This window comes from Ranitomeya variabilis, chromosome 3 (assembly GCF_051348905.1).
Source record: "Ranitomeya variabilis isolate aRanVar5 chromosome 3, aRanVar5.hap1, whole genome shotgun sequence".
In the NCBI taxonomy this organism is placed as follows: domain Eukaryota; kingdom Metazoa; phylum Chordata; class Amphibia; order Anura; family Dendrobatidae; genus Ranitomeya; species Ranitomeya variabilis.
The window spans coordinates 657,750,536-657,774,431 of record NC_135234.1 but is presented as its reverse complement, the minus strand read 5'-3'; the positions used below and the strand labels follow the sequence as shown (position 1 = coordinate 657,774,431).

At 41.8% G+C, this 23,896-nt stretch overlaps 1 long non-coding RNA gene across 2 annotated transcripts in view; it reads left to right on the top strand.

The window, feature by feature from the left end:
• The window catches only part of LOC143816876 (uncharacterized), a 97,740-nt gene that overhangs the window by 2,017 nt on the left and 71,827 nt on the right, over positions 1-23,896 (top strand). Inside the window, exons 1-2 of one of the 2 annotated variants that reach the window (XR_013224010.1) lie at positions 15,719-15,781; positions 20,954-21,001. This is a non-coding gene — a long non-coding RNA (uncharacterized LOC143816876). Of the gene's footprint in view, positions 1-15,718; positions 15,782-20,953; positions 21,002-23,896 lie in introns of those variants that run through there. The other variant, XR_013224009.1, reaches the window with a different exon arrangement.

The window sequence follows — 23,896 nt, the reverse complement described above, 5'->3', positions numbered from 1 at the left end:
CCCTTTATTCGCTTCTCCCAGGACATAAAGTAGATTGTTGATACTATGGGCTTGTTTATGGACATTAGAAAGTGATTTAAAACTTCCAAAATTGTTCACATATAGTAGACAGAAATTTTAAGCTGGATTCATATTTTTTCTTTTAACAAATCCACTTTTTGAAATTTTCTTTAATCATATTTTTGCCACTTTTTTTATGCAAAACGTGCTTTGTCCAGATGTTACATGTAAATCTATGGACAATTATAAAATGCAATATAAACACTCAATGTCTCACATGTTTTTTAAAAATGAAGTAAGCTCAGGGTGCGGCTTTTTTATGACCTTTTCCTGTAGATTTAAAAGTCTAAGGGTAAGTTCACACTAGGTGTTTTTTCAGCTTTTTCTTTTTTTGCAGCAAAACCTGATATCTTGGCAGAAAAGAAGCTGCCGAAAAATGCATGTTTTCCTTCTTCTTTCTTGAGTTTTTTGCTGTGTTTTTGATGCGTTTTTTTTTTGTGGTGGTTTGGCTTGCTAGGTTCGTGTCTTGTGCATGCTGATAAAGTTTAGTGTTAAAAAAAAGTCCTATTCCATAGAATCAGGTTTTGGCACAAAAAACGCAGCAAAACCTGATACCTGCATTTTTGGTGCATTTTTTTCACCACCCATTCAAGTCAACGGGTGAAAAATGCTGAAAATACTCTGAAAGAAGTGCTCTATGTCCAAAAAACCATCCTGTTTTTCCTGTGGAAACTAAGGGTATTGCACACGCTGCGGATTTTGCTGCGGATCCGCAGCGGATTTGACGCTGCGGATCCGCAGCAGTTTTCCCTAAGTTTACAGTACCATGTAAACCTATGGGGAAAAAAAAACGCTGTGCACATGCTGCGGAAAAATCCGCGCGGAAACGCAGAGGATTATTTTCTGCAGCATGTCACTTCTTTCTGCAGATTCCGCAGCGGTTTTCAACCTGCACCAATAGGAAAGTGCAGTTGAAAACCAGCAGAGGAATCCGCAGAAGAAACCGCGTGAAAATCCGCTGCGGAAAAATCCGCAGCAGAATCCGCAACGTGTGCACTTACCCTAAGGCTACTTTCACACTAGCGTTGTGCACCGCACGTCGCTATGCGACGTTGCGGCGTACCGACGCTAGCAGTGAAACCGCCGCACAACGGGGCAGCGGATGCAGTTTTACATCGCATCCACTGCCCCATTGTGATGTGCGGGGAGGCAGGGGCGGAGTTCCGGCCGCGCATGCGCGGTCGGAAAAGACGCTGAGGACGCACAAAAAAAGTTACATGTAACTTTTTTTGTGCCGACGGTCCGACGCAACACGACGCAACCGTCGCACGACGGTTGCGACGTGTGGCATTTCGTCGCACTGTGTCGCTAATGCTAGTCTATGGAGAAAAAAACGCATCCTGCAAGCACTTTTGCAGGATGCGTTTTTTCTGCAAAACGACGCATAGCCACATGCAGTGCACGACGCTAGTGTGAAAGTAGCCTTAGTGACGCAACAATGGTGTAGGGGCACCAAGGGCAATTTTGCAAAGAGCAGCACCGAGTCTCAGGCCGGCCTTTATTCTTTCTCATGGGTGTTAGATTAACGTTGTTGCTTATGAAATCCGTTCCCTTGGTTGATACGACTTCTAATGGGTATAACGATTATTATCTTTATTACAGCAATTTAAACTGATCAAGATGGAATTGTCGACATTCCAATGTTCCAGCGGTTAAGTCTCCAAGAATGTATTTTCTATTTTAGTCTGGAGTATTTTGTATCTCGGTGTCAGCCAAGAACTGAATTTTCCCTACACATATACCGTAACCACCCTTGTTGTTATGGAGAGCAGCAAAGTTATATGAAAATACCAAGAAATGGCTTGGCAGTCGGACGCATCCTATTTGTGTATCGGCTCTCTTACTTGTACACTTATTATTACAACATTTACAATTAGCGCTTTCCATTTTTATATCAATATCAATAGCATAAGTGTATATGGTACATCCAAACACCAAAAAACATGTGAATGTATATCCACACTTTCAAATTAACAATCAATTAACCCCTTAGATGCTGAAATCAGTAAGGATTGCGGCACTTTTAGGAAAAAAGGTGTCTCCCTTGGCTCGCAGGGACCATCTAACCCCTTTAGGTCCGGCCATTTTTCATTTTTGTGCTTTCATTTTTTTCCCCGTCTTCCAACAGCTATATATTTTTCATTTTTGTGTTAGCTTGTTTTCTTGGCAGAACGAGTTATAGTTTTGAATGACGCCATTCACTTTGCCATATAAGGTCCCGAAAAACAGGAACAAAGTTTCTAGTGGTCTGAAACAGTGACAAAAATAAAGCAATTCTGCCATTTTTTAGGGGGGTTTCATTGTGTGCTACACGTGTCATATCAACCTGAGCTTTTCAGGTCGGTATGATTACAATGATGCCAAACTTATAAAGTTTTTATATTATTATTTTAATGGTCGAAATTTTTTTGAACTTTGTTGACAAAGAAAAAACTAATTTATGTTGCCATTTTATGACACCTAACCTTCATTATTTTTCTGTTGAAAGATTTGTATGAGTGTTTTTTGGTTTGGCAAGCTGCAGTTTTTATTCATACCATTACCATTGTATACAGTGGTTTTATGACTATGTAAGAGGTGCCGTGACCAAAAATCTGTAATTCTGGCATTTAGATTTTTTTTTTCTTAACACGGTTTTCCATTTCGGTTTATTAATTTTCAGTTTTCATGACGAGGACTTTTACACGTGCGACAATACCATTACATAGTTAATTTTATATTTGAATTGGGAAAAAAGGGGCAATTTAAGCATTTTTATTATTATTATTATTATTATTATTAGCATCATTATCATCATTATTATTTGTATTATCATTGAGCATGTATAATAATAATAAAAAAAAGCATTTATTAATTGTTAGTTCCTTAGGGAACTTGTACTACATGCTGCAATCTGTTCACTAGCTGCTAGGGTACTCAATATTCATGACTTGTGGCTCCCCCTGTACTCCAGCTGCTGATTGACAGATATGTCCATATGCACAGTATAAGGAGAAAACTGTCAATCAGTTATGGGTGGGCAGGGCCAGCCACATGTCAAGAAAAAGAGGACTCCGGCACTGCAGCAATCAGTGTTTTTTGAAAATTGCTGCAAATACCTCCCCCAAAAAATAAAAAAACAAGTAAGTAGAACAAAAAGAAGCTCTAGCATCAAGGTCAATGTCACTGCTTTATGCAGCTCGCAGTTAGGAGAGTTGGAAACATAGCAAAACGACAGATTCACGAGTGTAGATTTTTTTATGAAGTCAAGAGTGGGTCATAAAACAAACCTGGAGGAATTCCTTCCATCAAATAGCTTTCATGAGTTGTTTCATGGTTGAATAAGAATTCCGCTTATTAGATCAGGCAAAACATACACATTTGGATCATAAAAAGAGAACTTGCCTCTAGATATTTGCTATGGTTCCGTCTGGTGTCATTTTGATTCCTTCCCAGAATGACCACCTAATGTATCCAGTGTCCACATGCCCAGTAGCTCAGCTCCAATGCCTACATCCACTTGTATATGTGAAGAAGAGTGATTTCTCCTGTTGGGCACACCTGTAAGGCCAATAAGAGCTTTCCCTCACTAGTGCTAAACACATCAGGGGGGGATCTAAAAAGGAATCAAAAGAACGCCAGGAAGAATCCATAACAATATCTACAGTGGTGTGGCACACTGATGAATATGTTGAAATGTTAGAATCTAATCAAGGGAAATCCACACAATGACCCCATTTTGAAAACTAGACCCCTCAAGGAATGTATTTAGATGTGTGGTGAGCACCTTGAACCCCCAGGTGCTTCAAAGAAGTTTATATGGTTGAGCTGTAAAAAAAATCACATTTTCCCCACAAAAATGTTATTTTAGCCCTAATTTTTTATTTCCACAAGGGTAACAGGAGAAACTGCACCATACAATTTGTTGTGCAATTTTTCCTGAGTCCGCTGATAGCCCTTATGTTGGGGAATCTTACTTTTGAGGCACAGCGCAAAGCTCAGAAGGGAAGAAGCGCCATATTGGAGTTTAGATTTTGCTAGATTGGTTTTAGGGTGCCACATCACATTGGCATTGCAGCTGAGGTGTCAGAACCACAGAAACCTCTCATATGTGAAATCAATTTACAAACTCCCCAAAAAATTCATCTAGGGGTGCAGTGATCAAATTTACACCACATGAGCCTCACAGAATTTTATACCATTGAGTGGTGAAGAAAGAATAAATTATATTTTTACCACTAAAATATTGTTTTAGCTCCAAGTTTTAATTTTTTTAAGGACAAATAGGAACATTTTTTACAACAAACTGAAATCCATTTTTACCTGAGTGTGACAATAACCTACATGTAATTGGGAAATATTTTTCAGGCATAGTGCAAAGCTCAGAAGGAAAGGAGCGTTATACTATAGTGCAGATTTTACTGTTATGGTTTGTGGGTGCCAAGACCCACTGGGAGAGGCCCTGAGTTGCCAGAACAGCAGAAACCCCCATAAGTGACCCCAATTTACAAACTACACCTCTCACACCTCTCAATGAATTCATCTACAGGTGCAGTGATCATATTGACACCATATTGTGTCACAGAATTTTATACCATTGGGCAGTAAAGAAAAAATAATTACATTTTTACCACCAAAATTTTGCTTTAGCTCCAGATTTTACATTTACACAAAAGAAGTGGCTACAAATAGCACCAAAATTTGTCCCACAATTTCTACTGAATATGACAATATCCCACATGTGGCTGTACAGTACTGCTTAGCCATACGGAGAGACTCGGGAGGGATGGAGCGTTATTTACCTCCTGGTTGCAGAGATTTTCCTAGAAGAGTTTGCGAACTCCCTCAAGCAGAATTTCCCCCTCAAGTCACCCCATTTTGGAAATTATACTTCTTTGGAACTTTATCTACAGGTGTATTGACGATTTTGATTCCATGGGTGTTTTCCAGAAACAAGCAGCAATGAATGTTGCCGAGTGAAAATTGTAAACTGCCGTTGTAGTGACCGGTATACTGTAGTGATCAGTATGTTGCAGTCACCAGTATATTATGCCCAGCACCCTTAAGCTAGGTGGGCTCTCATCACTTCAGAAATGTCAAACGTGGATGCTATATGTAGTTTAGGTACACTGTGGGGCTCAGAAGGGAAGAGGCATTTGGATTTGGGAGTGCAGAGTTTGCTGAATTTAGGGATGAGGAGCCATTTTGCTTTTCAAGAGCCTTTGTGCTACCAGTAACGTGGAAACCCCTATATTTTTTCGTTAACAGATGACAGACCTGAGTGGGCACTTGCTTTTTTTGCGGATTGAGTTTAATCTTTTGTTAGTAACGTTTTGCATAACGTTTGGGATCACATTTATACGGCGCTCTACGCTGAGCACTATTATCAGGGTTTCCATCTAAATCTCTGAGATGAAACCCCCGAGGGATCCGTTCACTATAATGAGGCAGCAGACTCACTCTGGACTCCATCTGGTCTCTGTTCAGCTGTGTCCTTCTTTTCAGAAGTAAATATAAGAAACTGACTGAACAATAATATAGTGTAAACTGGTGCATAACCAGAAAAGTCATATAACAAATAGATCAATGGCTGCACTCAAAACATACTGTGCTAAGGCAAGGAAATGTGCAATATATGAAACGTGAATAGCATAATGGCTTGTGAAATTTATGAAAAAACACATGAGATTCTTAGCACAATATTTGGCCAAAAATTGTGAGCCCATCCACCAAACGTCAAGGTAATCTCAAAACGGATGGGTACCTGAGCTGACTGCCTAGTGTGAACACTTACCTATGGCTAGTAACATGATAAAGCCTGCTTATATAGGAAGCTCAGAAACAACTGCTTTTCAGAAGCACACAAAACAGTGGCCGACGGCACTTTTTGCAATCCTAAAAACAGTGATGCTGCAATATCACATGTCCTATGGCGTCCACAGTTCCTCCATCTGCCTCATTATAGGGAATCTTGCTCCAGGGATTCCATATGAATCACATATTTCAGAGATTTACATGGAAATCTCGGTATAAGCGCTCAGCGCAGAGCAAAGGATAAATGTGCACCTTACTGTGATCTTTGGGAGTCAGAATGAACAAATCAACAGCAGGTGAAGAATTGTTTTTGTTTTTTTTTTACGCCATTCCTTGTATGGCATAAGTAATGTGCCGACTTTATTCTTCGGGTTGGTGTGATTACAGCAATATCAGATTCACATCTTTTTTTTATGTTTTGCTGCTGTTACACACTAAAAAACGCTTTTATTTCTAAAACTTGCTTTTGCATCACCACATGTTGAGAGCAATAAGTTTTCCATATTTTGGGCCCACAGAGTCATGTGAGGTCTTGTTTTTTGCTGGAAGAGTTGATATTATTATTATTATTACCATTTTCAGACACATGACATTTTTTAATTGCTTTCTATTCCAATTTTTGAGAGGCAAAATGAACAAAAAAAAGCAATTTTTAATGTCATTCCGCGTGTGGTAAAATTGATGAGGCAGTTTTATTCTTTAGGTCAGTGCGATTACAGTGATACCCCATTTACATATTTTTTATGTTTTGTCGCTTTTACACAATAAAAGCTGTTTTATAGAAAAAATAATTATTATTGTATTGCTTTATTCTGAGAGCTATAAGTTTTAAATTTTTCCACTGATGGAGCTGTATGGCAGCTTGTTTTTTTGAGGGATAAGATAAGGTTTTCAGCGGTATCATGCTTATTTATATTTGTCTTTTTTATCGCGTCTTATTCCACTTTTTGTTCAGCAGTATGATGTAAAAGCACTGTTTTTTGCTTTGCTTTTTATTTTTTATGGTGTTCACTAAAGGGGTTAACTAGTAGGACAGATTTATCGATTGGGTCGTTCCAGTCGCGGTAATACCAAATATATGTCCTTTTTTATACCAAATATATATCCTTTTTTTTGCTTGTTGTTTTAAAAAAATATGTATTCATGGGTACTATATATATATATATATATATATATATATATATATATATATATATATATATATATATATATATATATACAGTGTATATATATATATATATATATATATATATATATATATATACACACATATCGCTTGTATAGCATAGGGATGCAGGAGCTTTCCTATGCCACGCTGCACTGACAAACAAAGTTGCTTGATTGTGCTCTGAGCATGATCAAGCAACTTTGCTAGCTCTGGTGACCTTGATTTTATTCATTTATTATTATTTATTATAATTTATTTATATAGCACCATTAATTCTGTGGTGCTCTACATTACAGACGGGGTTACATCAAAATACAGGTCCTTCTCAAAAAATTAGCATATAGTGTTAAATTTCATTATTTACCATAATGTAATGATTACAATTAAACTTTCATATATTATAGATTCATTATCCACCAACTGAAATTTGTCAGGTCTTTTATTGTTTTAATACTGATGATTTTGGCATACAACTCCTGATAACCCAAAAAACCTGTCTCAATAAATTAGCATATTTCACCCGTCCAATCAAATAAAAGTGTTTTTTAATAACAAACAAAAAAACCATCAAATAATAATGTTCAGTTATGCACTCAATACTTGGTCGGGAATCCTTTGGCAGAAATGACTGCTTCAATGCGGCGTGGCATGGAGGCAATCAGCCTGTGACACTGCTGAGATGTTATGGAGGCCCAGGATGCTTCAATAGCGGCCTTAAGCTCATCCAGAGTGTTGGGTCTTGCGTCTCTCAACTTTCTCTTCACAATATCCCACAGATTCTCTATGGGGTTCAGGTCAGGAGAGTTGGCAGGCCAATTGAGCACAGTAATACCATGGTCAGTAAACCATTTACCAGTGGTTTTGGCACTGTGAGCAGGTGCCAGGAAGCATGAAGTGCTCCAAAATCTCCTGATAGCTAGCTGCATTGACCCTGCCCTTGATGAAACACAGTGGACCAACACCAGCAGCTGACATGGCACCCCACACCATCACTGACTGTGGGTACTTGACACTGGACTTCAGGCATTTTGGCATTTCCTTCTCCCCAGTCTTCCTCCAGACTCTGGCACCTTGATTTCCGAATGACATGCAAAATTTGCTTTCATCAGAAAAAAGTACTTGGGACCACTTAGCAACAGTCCAGTGCTGCTTCTCTGTAGCCCAGGTCAGGCGCTTCTGCCGCTGTTTCTGGTTCAAAAGTGGCTTTACCTGGGGAATGCGGCACCTGTAGCCCATTTCCTGCACACGCCTGTGCACGGTGGCTCTGGATGTTTCCACACCAGACTCAGTCCACTGCTTCCTCAGGTTCCCCAAGGTCTGGAATCGGTCCTTCTCCACAATCTTCCTCAGGGTCCGGTCACCTCTTCTCGTTGTACAGCGTTTTCTGCCACATTGTTTCCTTCCAACAGACTTACCATTGAGGTGCCTTGATACAGCACTCTGGGAACAGCCTATTTGTTGAGAAATTTCTTTCTGGGTCTTACCCTCTTGCTTGAGGGTGTCAATAATGGCCTTCTTGACATCTGTCAGGTCGCTAGTCTTACCCATGATGGGGGTTTTGAGTAATGAACCAGGCAGGGAGTTTTTAAAAGCCTCAGGTATCTTTTGCATGTGTTTAGAGTTAATTAGTTGATTCAGAAGATTAGGGTAATAGGTCGTTTAGAGAACCTTTTCTTGATATGCTAATTTATTGAGACAGGTTTTTTGGGTTATCAGGAGTTGTAGGCCAAAATCATCAGTATTAAAACAATAAAAGACCTGACAAATTTCAGTTGGTGGATAATGAATCTATAATATATGAAAGTTTAATTGTAATCATTACATTATGGTAAATAATGAAATTTAACACTATATGCTAATTTTTTGAGAAGGACCTGTACAAATATCACTAAACAAAACTAACAATGACAGACTGATACAGAGGGAAGAGGACTCTACCCTTGCAGGCTTACACTCTACAGGATTGTGTGGAAGGAGACAATAGGTCAGGGGTTGCAGTAGCTCCAATGGTGTTGAGGTGGGCATGTGGTCATTACAGATTGTAAGCTTCTTTGAAGAGGTGGGTTTTCAGGTTCCGTTTGAAGGATCCAAATGTGGTGGATAACAGGATGTGTTGGGGCACAGAATTCCAGATGATGGGGGATATTCAGGACAAGTCTTGGAGGCGATTGGGTGAGTAGCGAATAAGCGTGGAGGAGAGAAGGAGGTCTTGGGAGGACCGGAGATTATGTGAGGGAAGATATTGAGAGATTAGTTCAGAAATATACGAAGGAGAAAGGTTATGGATGGCTTTGTAGGTCAGTGTTACTAGTTTAAACTGGATATGCTGGGAAATTGGGAGCCAGGAAGGGATTTGCAAAGAGGGGAAGCAGGAGTGTAGCGAGGAGAGAGATTAATTAGTCAGCCAGCAGAGTTAAGGATGGACTGGAGGGGTGCGAGAGTGTTAGAAGGTAGGCCACAGAGGAGGATGTTGCAGTAGTCGAGGTGGGAGATGATTAGGGCATGCACAATCATTTTGAGCTGGAGGCGACAGGAGGTGGCGAGAGCTTGGATGTGCGGTTTAAAGGACAGGATAGAGTCAATGGCTACTTTGAGGCAGCGGATTACCAGGACAGGGGAAAGTATGAATTAATTTTTTGTAATAGATAGATCAGGTAGGGAAGGTGTGCGAGATGGAGGAAAGATAATTAGTTCAGATTTGTCCATATTGAGTTTGAGGAAGGAAGATATGGCTGATAGACACTCTGGGATTCTGGACAGTAGAGAGGTGACATCTGGGCCAGAGAGGTAGATCTGAGTGTCGTCAGCATACAGGTGGTACTGGAAGCCATAGGCCTTTATGAGTTGTCCCAGGCCAAGGGTATAGATTGAGAAGAGAAGGGGTCCTAGGACAGAGCCTTGAGGGACTCCAACAGAGAAGGGGCGAGATGAAGAGGTAGTATGGGAGCAGGAAACACTAAATGTCCGGTTGGTAAGGTATGAGGAGATCCAGGATAGGGCAAGGTCTTTGACACCAAAGGAAGAGAGGATCTGTAGTAGGAGGCAGTGGTCAACTGTGTCGAAGGCAGAGGACAGGTCTAGAAGGAGGAGTATAAAGAATTGTCTGTTAGCTTTGGCTGTCACTAAGTCATTCGTAAGAGCAGTCTCAGTGGAATGGTGGGGATGAAAGCCAGATTGTTGTAGGTTGTTGAAGAGAGAGATAGATGCAAGGTGAGAGGAAAGTTCAGCGTGGACGTGCTGCTCAAGTAATTTGGAAGCAAATGGGAGCAAAGATATGGGGCGATAGCTAGACATAGCGCTCGGGTCAAGGGATGGCTTTTTGAGGATGGGTGTGATGGTGGCATGTTTGAAAGCAGAAGGGAAGGTACCAGAAGTTAGTGATAGGTTGAAGAGATGGGTTAGGGATGGGTTTAGTGTGGTGGTGAGGTGGGATGAGATTGGGTCAAGTGCACAAGTGGTGAGGTGTGATTTGGAGAGAAGATAAGTAAGCTGTCCTTCAGTGATTTTGGAGAGGGAAGTTATGGGGTTAGCGCATTGGTCTGGCATACAAAGGGGTTGTGGTGGTTTGTCAACAAAGGCTTGCCTTGTTTGGTCTATCTTATTTTTGAAGTGCGTGGCAAAGTCCTTGGCAGAGATTAGGTAAGTCGGAGGGGGCAGTGGAGGGTAGAGGAGGGAGTTAAAGGTGTTGAACAACTGTTTGGGGTTGTGGGATAGGGAAGATACAAGGGTTGTAAAGTAGGCCTTTTTAGCAGAGGTGAGAGCTGATTTGAATGCGAGTGTTGCTTGTTTGAGTGCAGTGAAATCATCTTGTTATTGTGCCAGGGTTGTCTATTGATTCTTCACACTCTGCTATGAATGACAGGGGTGACCGAATCAATGGCTGATGCCAGAGCGGCATTGTAGAAACTAGTGGCAGTGTCTGTGTCATGCAGTGAAGCTATGGAGGACAGTGGCTGAATAGAGTCAGAGAGTGTGCGAGGTTCATGACGACATCGGTTCACCACAGCTACGATCAGGACCCTGGAATGACGTTGCGGGGTCCCTAATCCAAGGACAGAGGGGCTGTCTTCCCTCTGCTAGCTCCCAAAATGATGCCACTCCTGGCACAGAATGCCGGGTGTCAGCTGTCAGAATCATCTGACAGTCGGCAGCAATTGCCAGGACTTATCCATACATTCCAGGTCAGTAAGTATCAGGTCACAGGGACATATGGATACGTCTCGGGTGATAAAGTTAACCCCTTAATGACCAGAGGTATTTTTGTTTTTGCATTTTAATTTTTTGCTGCCCTTATTCCCAGAGCAATAACTTTTTATTTTTTGGTCAAAATAGCCATTTAAGGGCTTGTTTTTTTTCAGGACGAGTTGAACTGTTGAACGACTCCATTGATTTTAACATATCATGTACTGAAAAATGGGAAAAAAGTTTCAAGTTTGGTGAAACTGCAAAAAAAAATGCAATCCCATGTTGTTTTCTGTTTTACCATGTTCACTAAATGCTAAAACTGACATTATGATTCTCCAGGTCATTACACTTTCATAGACACCAAACATGTCTAGATTCTTTTTTATTTAAGTGATGACAAAAAATTTCAAAGTTTGTTAAAAAACTGGCGCCATTTTCCAATACCTGAGACTAGAAGCTGCACTTGTCCGATCGGCTCAGCTACATACAGGTGATGATCAGATCGCCTGTATGTAGCAGAAATCTTCACTTGCTATGAGCGCTGATTCAAAGCAATCTGGCTATGACAACCATAAAGGTCTGCTGGAGACCTCTGGTTCTCATGCCAACCCATTGGTGACCCGCGATCACGTGACAGGGTCACCGATGGGCGGGATTTCAAGCACGCTTGCCGGAAGCGTGAGTTAAATGCTGCTGTCAGAGACTGACAGCGGCATTTAACTAGTTAACAGTCACAGGTGGATCGCGATTCCACCCTCGGCTGTTGTGGGTACATATCAGCTGTACATATCGCCTGACATGTGCCCGGAAAGGTGTGGGCTCAGCGCCGGAGCCCACACCAAACAGGGGGAGTCTGACCTCAGGGTAGAATCAGCCCTCTTGTGCCATCTATATAGAAGTGTAGGTAATAGGAAGCTGAAAAACCTGATACCTTGATATCTCTGATCTGATGTTTTATTCCTGAGAAATCCTCATTTTTTAAATATGTAAATTAGCTGTTAAAATCTATGGACTGGGCATAGATCTCCATGAAAATCTGCCTTCAGAGTTTATTTTAAATGAAAGGGGCCATTACCAGTGTGAGACATGTAATGACTGACAGCCCGATCTCTATGTCTCACTCTGGAAATTCTTTCCTTTAGGGCTCGCTCACACTGGCGTATAACATGGCCGAGTGCAATCCGTTGTTTTATTGGATACCACTCGGCACAAATAATGTTATACTATGGGGCAATGCACACCTGTGATAATCAGATCACACACACCCATATGAGTCTGTCTGCAAGTGAGATATCGGACTTCGCTTTGATTTCATCTGAGTGCAGGCTGATGTGCATGAGCAAAGACAATGGAGAAGATGGAGAAATTAAGTTCTCCATCTTCTCTGCACCTGTGCTCCTTGTAAGATAACACACAGTAAGATCACACTTGGCTATCTGACACTCTGACAGAGTTTGAGCCCAGTTCCATTAGCATAATCGCCCCGATTCTCTCGCCCGTGAGAATTGATGGCAGTGTGACTCCAGCCTTAAGATAAGCTCTGGAGGCAAATTCTCAGGGAGTGTTTGTGTCACTGTGTGATCTGTGTCCGGCCTATGGATCTTCACAGCTCATTTACATGTAATATATATATATATATATATATATATATATATATATATATATATATATATATATATATATATATATATATATTTATATTTATTTATTTAAGGTTTAGTAAGATTTATTGTACCCATAGGATATCTTACCCATAAGGCAAGCATGTAAAAACATTGTATTGGGGTTTGTTTTTGTCTTTTGTCTTATCCTGGATCATCACTAAATACTATCAGGCTAATTTGAATATGTTTTCTTAGGCTCTGTTCACATGTACAGTAGTTATTTCTGTTTTTAGATCTGTTTTGGGATGACAAAAATACAAATAAAATTATCCAGCGCAGGATACATGCATTTAAAGGACAGTGTAACACTGGACCCACTGTGCCAGGGACCAGGTTTACACTCAAGGGACGTGACTAAGTGACTGCCTGGTGCTCACGAGAGCCTCTGATGGTGAGTTTAGGTTTTGCCACAGGTAGTCGCCAGGTACGATGCCAGGACAGGCCCCGGTTTGTTCGAGGTCAGGGCAGGAAGCACAGTATCAAAAAACGTAACCGAGGTCAGGAGCGATGAGGTCAGGCAGGACAAATAAACAGGCTGGGTCGTTAACGGGAAGCTTAATAGAGGAGATTAAATGCACGTGGCCCTCAGAGCAGGAAACACGTTTGAGCAAGAAGTGGTAGGTGGGGCTGCCTAAAGAAGGACCTCCTGTCAAGAGATAGGTCGGGGAATAATAATAATAATTTTATTTCTATAGCGACAGCATATTGCGCAGCACTTTCCATTATTGTACAGACAATAGAAGACATTACAGCATCACAATAATCACATAAATCAACAGATACAGTAGGGGAAATAAATATTTGATCCCTTGCTGATTTTGTAAGTTTGCCCACTGACAAAGACACGAACAGTCTATAATTGTAAGGGTAGGTTAATTTTAGCATTGAGAGATAGAGTATCAAAAATGAAATCAAGAAAATCACATTGTATAAATTCTATAAATTTATTTGCATTTTGCAGTGAGAAATAAGTATTTCATCCCCTACCAACCATTAAGAGTTCTGGCTCCTACAGACCAGTAAGACACTCCTAATCAGCCTTTATAAAAGACTGCTGTCCACAGACTCAATTAATCAGTCAGACTGTAACCTCTACAACATGGGCAAGACCAAAGTGCTTTATAAGGATGTCTGGGACAAGAATGGGCTACAAAACCATAAGTAAGGCGCTGGGTGAAAAGGAGACAAATGTTGGTGCAATAGTATAAAAATGGAAGAAATACAAAATGACTGTCAATCGACATCGATCTTGGGCACCATGCAAAATCGCAACTCATGGGGTATCCTTGATCATGAGGAAGATGAGAGATCAGCCAAGCGACAGCCTCAAAATCTTAATGATTTAGAGATCATCTGCAAAGAGGAGTGGACCAAAATTCCTCCTGACATGTGCGCAAACCTCATCATTAACTACAAAAAACGTCTGACTGCTGTGCTTGCCAACAAGGGTTTTGCCACCAAGTATTAAGTCTTGTTTGCCAGAGGTATCAAATACTTATTTTTCACTGCAAAATGCAAATAAATTTATAGAATTTATACAATGTGATTTTCTGGATTTTATTTTTAATATTCTATCACTCAATGTTAAAATTAACCTAACCTTTGTCAGTGGGCAAACTTACAAAACCAGCAAGGGATCAAATACTTATTTCCCCCACTGTACCAAGAATGAGGGCCCTGCTCGCAAGCTTACAATCTATGAGGAAATTGGGGAGACCCGAAAGGTGAATGGTAGCAATTGCTTTCATTGTTCTGATAGCATATCCTAAAATCTTTATCTCCTGAGGAATTAAAGGGAACCTGTCACCCCCAAAATCGAAGATGAGGTAAGCCCACCGGCATCAGGGGCTTATCTACTGCATTCTGTAATGCTGTAGATAAGCCCCCGATGTATCCTGAAAGATGAGAAAAAGAGGTTAGATTATACTCACCCAGGGCATCCCATCTTCTTACGATGACGTCCTCTTCTTGTCTTCACACTGCGGCTCCGGAGCAGGCATACTTTGTCTGCCCTGTTGAGGGCAGAGCAAAGTACTGCAGTGCGCAGGTGCCGGGAAAGGTCAGAGAGGCCCAGCACCTGCGCACTGCAGTACTTTGCTCTGCCCTCACTGACAAAGTACGCCTGCGCTGGAGGCACAGCGTGAAGACAAGAAGAGGACGTCATCCTTTGAAGATGAGAGGCCCCGGGACGGACCGCGATGCCCATCGGACTGGACCGCAGCGGGACCGCCCCTGGGTGAGTATAATCTAACCTCTTTTTCTCATCTTTCAGGATACATCAGGGGCATTACAGAATGCTGTAGATAAGCCCCTGATGCCGGTGGGCTTACCTTATCTTCGATTTTGGGGGTGACAGGTTCCCTTTAAATCTTTGCAGAACAAAGAGGAGTTCAAGAGGAAACAAGTTCAGCATCATGGCCTGCTGTGAGGTGAAACCGCGTGGTGAGTGTGGCGGTGCTGAAGATACATGCTAGTTGCCGCCGTCACAGACAGAAGTACGGTATGCTAAAATCTTTACCGCTTGACTCCAATCTGACTTTTAGTTGGATCAAAAAAGGTAGACTTCACAACATTTTTGTACAGCCAAATAAATAGATAGCAATTGGACACATTTTTATTTATCTAGTAAGTATAAGGGAAACAGTTCATAACAGATGGTCATAGTTTTTTGTCATATGTTAACACATCCTTTTTAAAGCACTGCACATGCTCAGAACACAAAGGTGCTAAGAGACATCTCCAGTAAAAACAGATCTGCCACAAATAAATAAAAAAATTGGTGCAAAATGGAAACCAAAGTGTGCATCCATTTGTAACTGATTTATTTTTTTTAATACTAGATCCATTACAAATTCGTGACAACTAGACTTGTGAATAAAGCCAAAATCTCATTGTGTTCCTGTGTTTGGCAGTAAGTAAGAAAGTTGATATCTGTTGCAACCAACTTGCTAACCCAATAATCGCATTGCCCACTGGACATAATCTCTTAACAAGTTACTGTGAATTAGTATGAACCTGAATACTCTATATCTCTAACATGTGGGTGCTCTTTTCAGGACTCTTATCTATTATCTTCAGTAGAGAAACGTCAAAAAGACTGACCTCCCAGTTTATCCATTAGGCCATGATCAGTATTTAGTCAGTATTTTACATCAATGTTTGTAAGTCAAAACCGGGAGTGGGTGATAAATGCAGAAGTGGTGACGTGTTTCTATTATACTGTTCCACTCCTGGTCTTGGCTTACGAATACTGATGTAAAGAACTCACCAAATACTGAACATGTGAACGTGGCCTTACACAAATAACTCATATTATACAAATTTGGAAGCCCATTGTCGCAACTGCTGGTGGGAATGTGGGGGTGTTTGACTGCAGGGACAGTCACAGTGTGCTGATTTTAAAAACCAAACCCCACTCTCCTGTGTTTGGCTAATGGCCTTATAATTTTGAAAGTTTAACCTCGAGTCATTGAACAACCTACTGAAAATTTAAGCTACATCAACCACATAAGTTGAAAATAGGGATGAGTGGACCCATGAAAGTTCGGGTTCTGGTACACGACCCAAACTTTGTTTCAAAGTTCTCTCTTGCTCTCACTCTCATGGACTTCCCCTGGAACTCCAAACATTGCAATGGACTTCTAAGAGAGGTCAGTGTTTGGCAATTAGCATTGGACACTAACTGTCCGGTGCGAACTCTGAACTTTTAAGTTGAGGTTCGCTCATCTCTAGTTGAGATCACAGATGACAATATAATCACAACGGAAATAGACAACTTGCCTAATATTGCATTTGTGACGTTATATTGCATGACAATAGGTTGATTTTTTAAATAGCATACTGTGCGAAAAAGTTTTCAAAACCTTCCATAGGGAATCAACTGCCCGCTGTGCTTCAAGGACGAGATCTTCTATGAGTAAACCCACTGTAGTTATTAGCACTAGCTGTAATACTTGACCCTTATATATTTTGCATAGATGTGGTATTTCACGCACTTATTTTCTTGATGTTTATTTTGGTGTATTTAAAAATGCGATGATTTCCATAGATCCTTATAAGCAATTTTTGAGGCGGCATTTCTTCTCCAAACACGTTTTCCACTTGTGCTCCTTTCATGTATTTTTGAAGCTTGTGGGAAAAACGATAAAAAAAAGCTACAATGTGAACATGCAACTTTTTAAAATCAAAACACAACTAACTAAAAAATGATTGCAACAAAAGTGAACAAAAACATCCCCCCAGTTTTATATTTCATTGTAGAATGTGAACATCTAACTGTAGCTCCAGAATAAACGTCACAAAAGCAGTGTCTTAATTGTCTACGTATAGCTGCAATACATATAATAGTTGGTAAAATAATGACCTATGCAATATTTTGTGATCATCATATGTTAAGTTTAATATAAATGATTATCCTCTGAATATGCTGATGGTTTAAAGCAGGGGTTGGGAATTAATTTTTCCAAGGGGCCACATAAGATATTGTAACTGTTGTGGTGGGCTGAACCAATAAGCTGAAATTAATTATGTTCAATATTAGTATTAACATATTATTACGGTATTTTATGTTCATATTAATTGCATCACTTAATATTGAGCAGAATTAAGTATGCTGACATCCCTGAATGTAACATATGAGCCCTTTCACAGCACCTCCTAAATACAGTATGAGACCCCTCATATAGCCTCCCTATAAACAGCATGAGCCCCACGTACCCTCCCTATATGCAGCATGAGTTCCACATAGCCTCTTTATATAGAGTGTAATCCCCACATAGCCTCGCAATATGCATTGTGAGCCCCACATAGCCTCCTTTATACAGTATGTGTCCCCACATAGCCTCCCTATATAGAGCATAGGCCTCACATAGCCCCTATATACAGCATGAGCCCCACATAGCCTCCCATATACAGGATAAGCCCCATATAGCTCCTATATACATCATGAGCTCCACATAGCCTCCCATATACAGCTTGAGCCCCACATAGCCCCTACATACAGCATGAGACCCACATAGCCGCCCATTTACAGTATGTGCCCCCTCAAATAGCTTCCTATGGGCCCCCACATAGCCTCCTTTATACAGTATGAACCCCAACATAGCCTCTTAAATGCAGTATGAGCCCTATATAGCCTCCTACAGTGGTGAAAACAAGTATTTGCCCCCTTTCTGATTTACTATTCTTTTGCATGTTTGTCACGCTTAAAGACCTATCAGTCTTTTCAGCAAGTCTTTCACACCGGGCCTCTGGCATGCATGCACTGAAAATGGCACATCTGCCTCTGACATGAGAGAAGGACATTTCTCCTTGTACCGTAGGTCAAGAAAGATGCACAGCCAGTATTTCATGTTGGACAAAATGTGTTTTATGCGAGGGTCTTGGGAAAGGCATCCGGACATGAACTGTGCCATGTGTGGCAGACAACAAAGAGTAAAACGTTCAGTGTCCTCACCAGGAAGAACACTAACCATCCTCTCCTCCTCATGACGCATCGCCTCCTGCTCCTCCTCCTCTTCAGGCCATCCATGCTGGACAGGCATGAAGTTGGGATTGGGAGTCCCCTCTGTAGTGCAGACTGAAAACTCATGTTCCTCCTCCTCCTGTCCCTCGTCATCACCCAATGTGGCCTGAGAATATTGTGTGAGGCTGGGCTGTGAATTATCAGCAACTGTAAAATTTAGCTCCATAGCCACCTGCTGAGCATTCAAAGTTCATCTTTGAGATTCTGCAGTGAACGTTTTAACAGACAGAGCAGGGGGATGGTTACGCTGATAATAGCGTCATCAGCGCTCACCATCTTAGTACAGTACTCAAAGTTTTGAAGAACCTCACATATGTCAGTGATCCACACCCACTCTGCAGTGTGGGGGCTGAGCGTTACTCTGACGGTTATTGAGAATGTGTAATTCAGACACTGCCCTCTGCTGCTCACTAAGCCTTGCCAACATATGAAAGGTCAAATTCCAGCGTGTAGGCAGGTCACAAATCAGTCGGTGACTATGCAAATTAAAGCTGCTGGCGCTAGCGCTGCAGCGAAGCTAGACCGGCGAAAGCATGAGTTAACTTTCCCAATTGTGTGCTGACACAGCGTACCATGGCAAGTAGGTCCGGCAAGTCTGGGTATGTTTTTGAAACATGCTGCACAACCAAGTTCAGCACGTGGGCCATGTGTTGAACATGTACCAGCTTGCCAACTTTAAAGCCGCCACCAAGTTACGCCCATTATTGCACACAACCAGACCTGATTGGAGGTTCAGTGGGGAGAGCCACTGATCGGTCTGTTCTTTTATCCCTTTCAATAACTGTGCTGCGTTGTGAGCTTTATCACCTAAACAGATGAGCTTCAGCAGAGCATTCTGCCGCTTCGCCAAGGCAGTGCTGCAGACCTCCCAACTGGGGAGTGATGGGGAGGCTAGTTCCGCTGAGGATGAGGAGAAGGAGAGACAGGAACTGGAATATGAGGATACTGAAACCCTGATAGAAGTTGGGCCCGCTATTCTTGGTGTGGGTAAAATGTATGATATCCCACCCTCTGACTCTGTCCCAGACTTCCCCAGATTCACCCAGTGTGCCATCAGGGAAATGTAGCATCCCTGTCTGCAAGAACATCTGTCTGTCTGTGGTTATGTGGCCCTTCTCTGTGACTGCGTTGACCAGAGCGTGGCTAATATTGCGTAACACGTGCTTATGTAATGCGGGGACGGCACACCGGGAAAAATAGTTGCGGCTGGAAATCGAGTACCATGGGGCTGCCACCGCCAAGAGGTCACGGAAAGACTCAGTTCCACCAAGCCGAAACATCAACATTTCTGCTTCCTGTGAAATGTCTGAGGCAGGAACATCTGAACGCTGCGCAGGGACAATGAACTGGACATGGTTTCTGACTGTTGTGTCTGTGCAACTGCAGGTTGTGGGCAGGAGGCATCAGTGCCTGCTTCTTGGACAGCAGATTGGGAAGGCAGTAACACAGGGAAAAGGGCAGTGGTTTCATCCTCAGACACAGATTTTGTACCCAGGCGTTCCCCCCACCTACTGGGGTGCTTGGCTGCCATGTGCTTTTGCATGCTGGTGGTGCTCAGGTTGGCAGTGTTCTTGCCTCTTCTTAGATTGGTATGGCAGATGCTGCAAATTACATCAGTTTTGTCTGAAGGGTTTTCAGAAAAAACTGCCATACAGGGGAACAAAGCACCCTTGGCTAGTTATCTAGCCGAGTGTGTGTGTGTGGGGGGGGGAGTCTATGCAACAGTAGACCAAGTTCTTCCTCTGGTCAAACCACTACCTTTTCTTGCCTATTTTTGTGCTACAGATCCAATCCTCTCTGCACTGCTGTACTCGCTAGGCGGGCCACTGTGCCAAGTTGGATCAGTGGCCTCATCATCGACCATGTCGTCTTCCAATTCATCAATGTAATCCTCCTTCTGAGCTGTGATTTTAGGCTGACCTGATGGCAACTGTGCATCATGATTATCCTCCACCTCTATAGACATGAATTGACCTTCCACAATGTGGCTTACTCCTGGCCGTGGGTGCTCAAATGTTTGGGCTTCACTGCACTCCACCCCCTCATGACCCTCTTTAATAGTGCACGTTGAGAGGCCTGACTAATTACAAGGTAATGTAAACAGTTCCTCGGAGTGGCCAGCGTTGGGGTCATATGTCTCCTGGGACCCTTGATGAGGGAGGAAGGAGGACCAGGTTGAGGATTCAGAGTCCCATCCTCTTGGCTACTGAGACTGGACTGTGTGGAAGACTTTGTGGTGCTGCTTGTCAACACACTAGAGCCTTGGTCTGACATCCAACCCACAAGATCCTCACACTTGTCTGGGTTCGACAGTGGTGTAGCGCACTGACCAAATTTGGGCAGGAAGCTAGAATAAGATACAGTGATACAGTCACCTTCTGATCTGTCACACGGCATTGGTGGGCACCACCACATACATGTCCCTGAATGTCACCCTTTTTCATATTGAATGCGTTATGAAAACAAAATGTCCTGGCTTTATTTTTCACAAGTACCCTCACAGAGGTGTTATGCACAAATTCCCTGTATCTAGCAATGTGTGCCTATTTTTTTTTCCAGATATCAGCTTTATTACACACGACAACAGCAGACTCAGGAAAATTACAGGTAAATAGTCACGTTTGCGTATCTAAGCAGGCTTTGCTCCAGTTGCACAACTGATAGATAACGATACTCTATTTATTTAACCAATAGAAAATTAGTATTTTTTTATATCACCTTGATGAAACATGACAACAGCAGACTAAGGAAAATTATTGTAACTGGTAAATTGTGATGTTTGCGTATCTCTGCACGGATTGCTCCAGTCCCACAACTGATAGAGAAAGATACGCTATTTATTTAACCAATAGAAAATTAGTCTTTTTTATATCGGCTTGCTGACACAGGGCAACAGCAGACTAAGGAAAATTATTGCCACTGGTAAATTGTGACATTTTCATATCTCTGCACGGTTTGCGCCAGTCACAAACTGCGAGATAAAGATATGCTATTTATTTAACAATAGAAAATTTGTATTATTTTTATATCCCCTTGCTGACACATGGCAACAGCAGACTAAGGAAAATTATTGCCACTGGTAAATTGTGACATTTGCATATCTCTGCACGGATTGCTCCAGTCGCACAGCTGCTAGATAAATATACGCTATTTACTAAACCAATAGAAAATTAATATTTTTTTATATCGCCTTGCTGACATATGGCAACAGCAGACTAAGGAAAATTATTACCACTGCTAAATTGTGATGTTTGTGTATCTCTGCTGGGTTTGCAACAGTTACACAACTGCTAAAGATATGCTATTTATTTAAGCAATAGAATTTTTTTATTTTGTATATCGCCTTTATGAGACATGCCAACAGCAGACTCAGGAAATTACTGGTAAATAGTGACAATTCCATAGCTCAGAAGGTTTTGCGCCAGTCACACAACTGCTAGATAAATATTTGCTATTTCAGCAATAGGTGAGGAATATTATTTAGCAATTACCTTTTAAAAAGGATGTTACTATATGTTGGCACTGACAAATATTATTTAGCTGTAAAAAAGTTTTTTTATATGCTGGTACGAAGGAATATTATGTAGCTTCAAAAAAATTTGTTTAGTATATGCTGGTACTAATATTATTTGGCTCTAAAAAGAGCTGCTTTGTATTTTATTGTAGTGGATAAAACCCTGCCTTTCTATCCCTAATCCCACAGTCTGTTCCTAAACTATACAACACAATGCAAACTAGCAGAGATCTGCAGCATGTACTTGCACTGATGATATGATAACATGCAGGTGCCTGCCTTACACCCTCCCTCGTTTTAAATCTCTCCCTACACTATCTACACCTAACAAAGAACTAATCTTCATAGTCATGAGCTCTTAAAAGAGCTTTTTGTAATTACAACTCTCCCTTTATGCTGCTTTCGCTCTCCCTACACTCACACTACGCTCCCCCTACACTGTTTCCAGTTGCAATGTGCACAAGATGGTGCCAGCAGGGATTAATTCTCCCCTATGATGCTTTAAGGCCAGCCAATTACAGTAATGCCACACCAAAGATGGAGCCGGCATTACTGTGATTGGCAAGCAAGCCCAGCATGTTCATTACTTGCAAATAAAGCACTAAACATGCTGGGCGGGTCACTCCAATATACCAAGGTGAATGCCAAATTACTCGCCGAGTAACGAATAGCCTGAATAGCGTACTATTCGTGCGAGTAATGAATAGTGCCAAATGTATTCGCTCATCACTATTTCCTACAGTTATAATCGGACCCACAAAGCCTGCTATACACTACAATGGGTCCCACATTGCCTTTCATACAGTATATTAGGCCTCACATACTCCTCCTCGGCTAAGATAATCTTTTTTCTTCACTTGTAGCAATGATTATGATTGAATAAATCGAAATGCATCTGTTTTGTCTATGTGTGTTTTAATTTACATTTTATTTTCATGCATTTTCAACACTTCTTTTTAAACATATGAAATAAATATGCACTTTTAACCCCTCTGTGACCTTAGACGTACTATCCCGTCGAGGTGACCTGGGCCTATCTGACCCTCGACGGGATAGTACGTCATAGCCGATCGGCCGCGCTCACGGGGGGAGCGCGGCCGATCGCGGCCGGGTGTCAGCTGACTATCGCAGCTGACATCCGGCACTATGTGCCAGGAGCGGTCACGGACCGCCCCCGGCACATTAACCCCCGGCACACCGCGATCAAACATGATCGCGGTGTACCGGCGGTATAGGGAAGCATCGCGCAGGGAGGGGGCTCCCTGCGGGCTTCCTTGAGACCCCCGGAGCAACGCGATGTGATCGCGTTGCTCCGAGGGTCTCCTACCTCCCTCCTCGCCGCAGGTCCCGGATCCAAGATGGCCGCGGCATCCGGGTCCTGCAAGGAGGGAGGTGGCTTACCGAGTGCCTGCTCAGAGCAGGCGCTGGTAAGCCTGCAGCCCTGCACAGCAGATCGCAGATCTGGCAGAGTGCTGTGCACACTGCCAGATCAATGATCTGTGATGTCCCCCCCTGGGACAAAGTAAAAAAGTTAAAAAAAAATTCCCCACGTGTGTAAAAAAAAAATAAAAAAAATATCCTAAATAAAGAAAAAAATATATATATATTATTCCCATAAATACATTTCTTTAGCTAAATAAAATAAAAAAAAACAATAAAAGTACACATATTTAGTATCGCCGCGTCCTTAACGACCCAACCTATAAAACTGCCCCACTAGTTAACCCCTTCAGTAAACACCGTAAGAAAAAAAAACGAGGCAAAAAACAACGCTTTATTATCATACCGCCGAACAAAAAGTGGAATAACACGCGATCAAAAAGACTGATATAAATAACCATGGTACCGCTGAAAACGTCATCTTGTCCCGCAAAAAACGAGCCACCATACAGCATCATCAGCAAAAAAATAAAAAAGTTATAGTCCTGAGAATAAAGCGATACCAAAATAATTATTTTTTCTATAAAATAGTTTATATCGTATAAAAG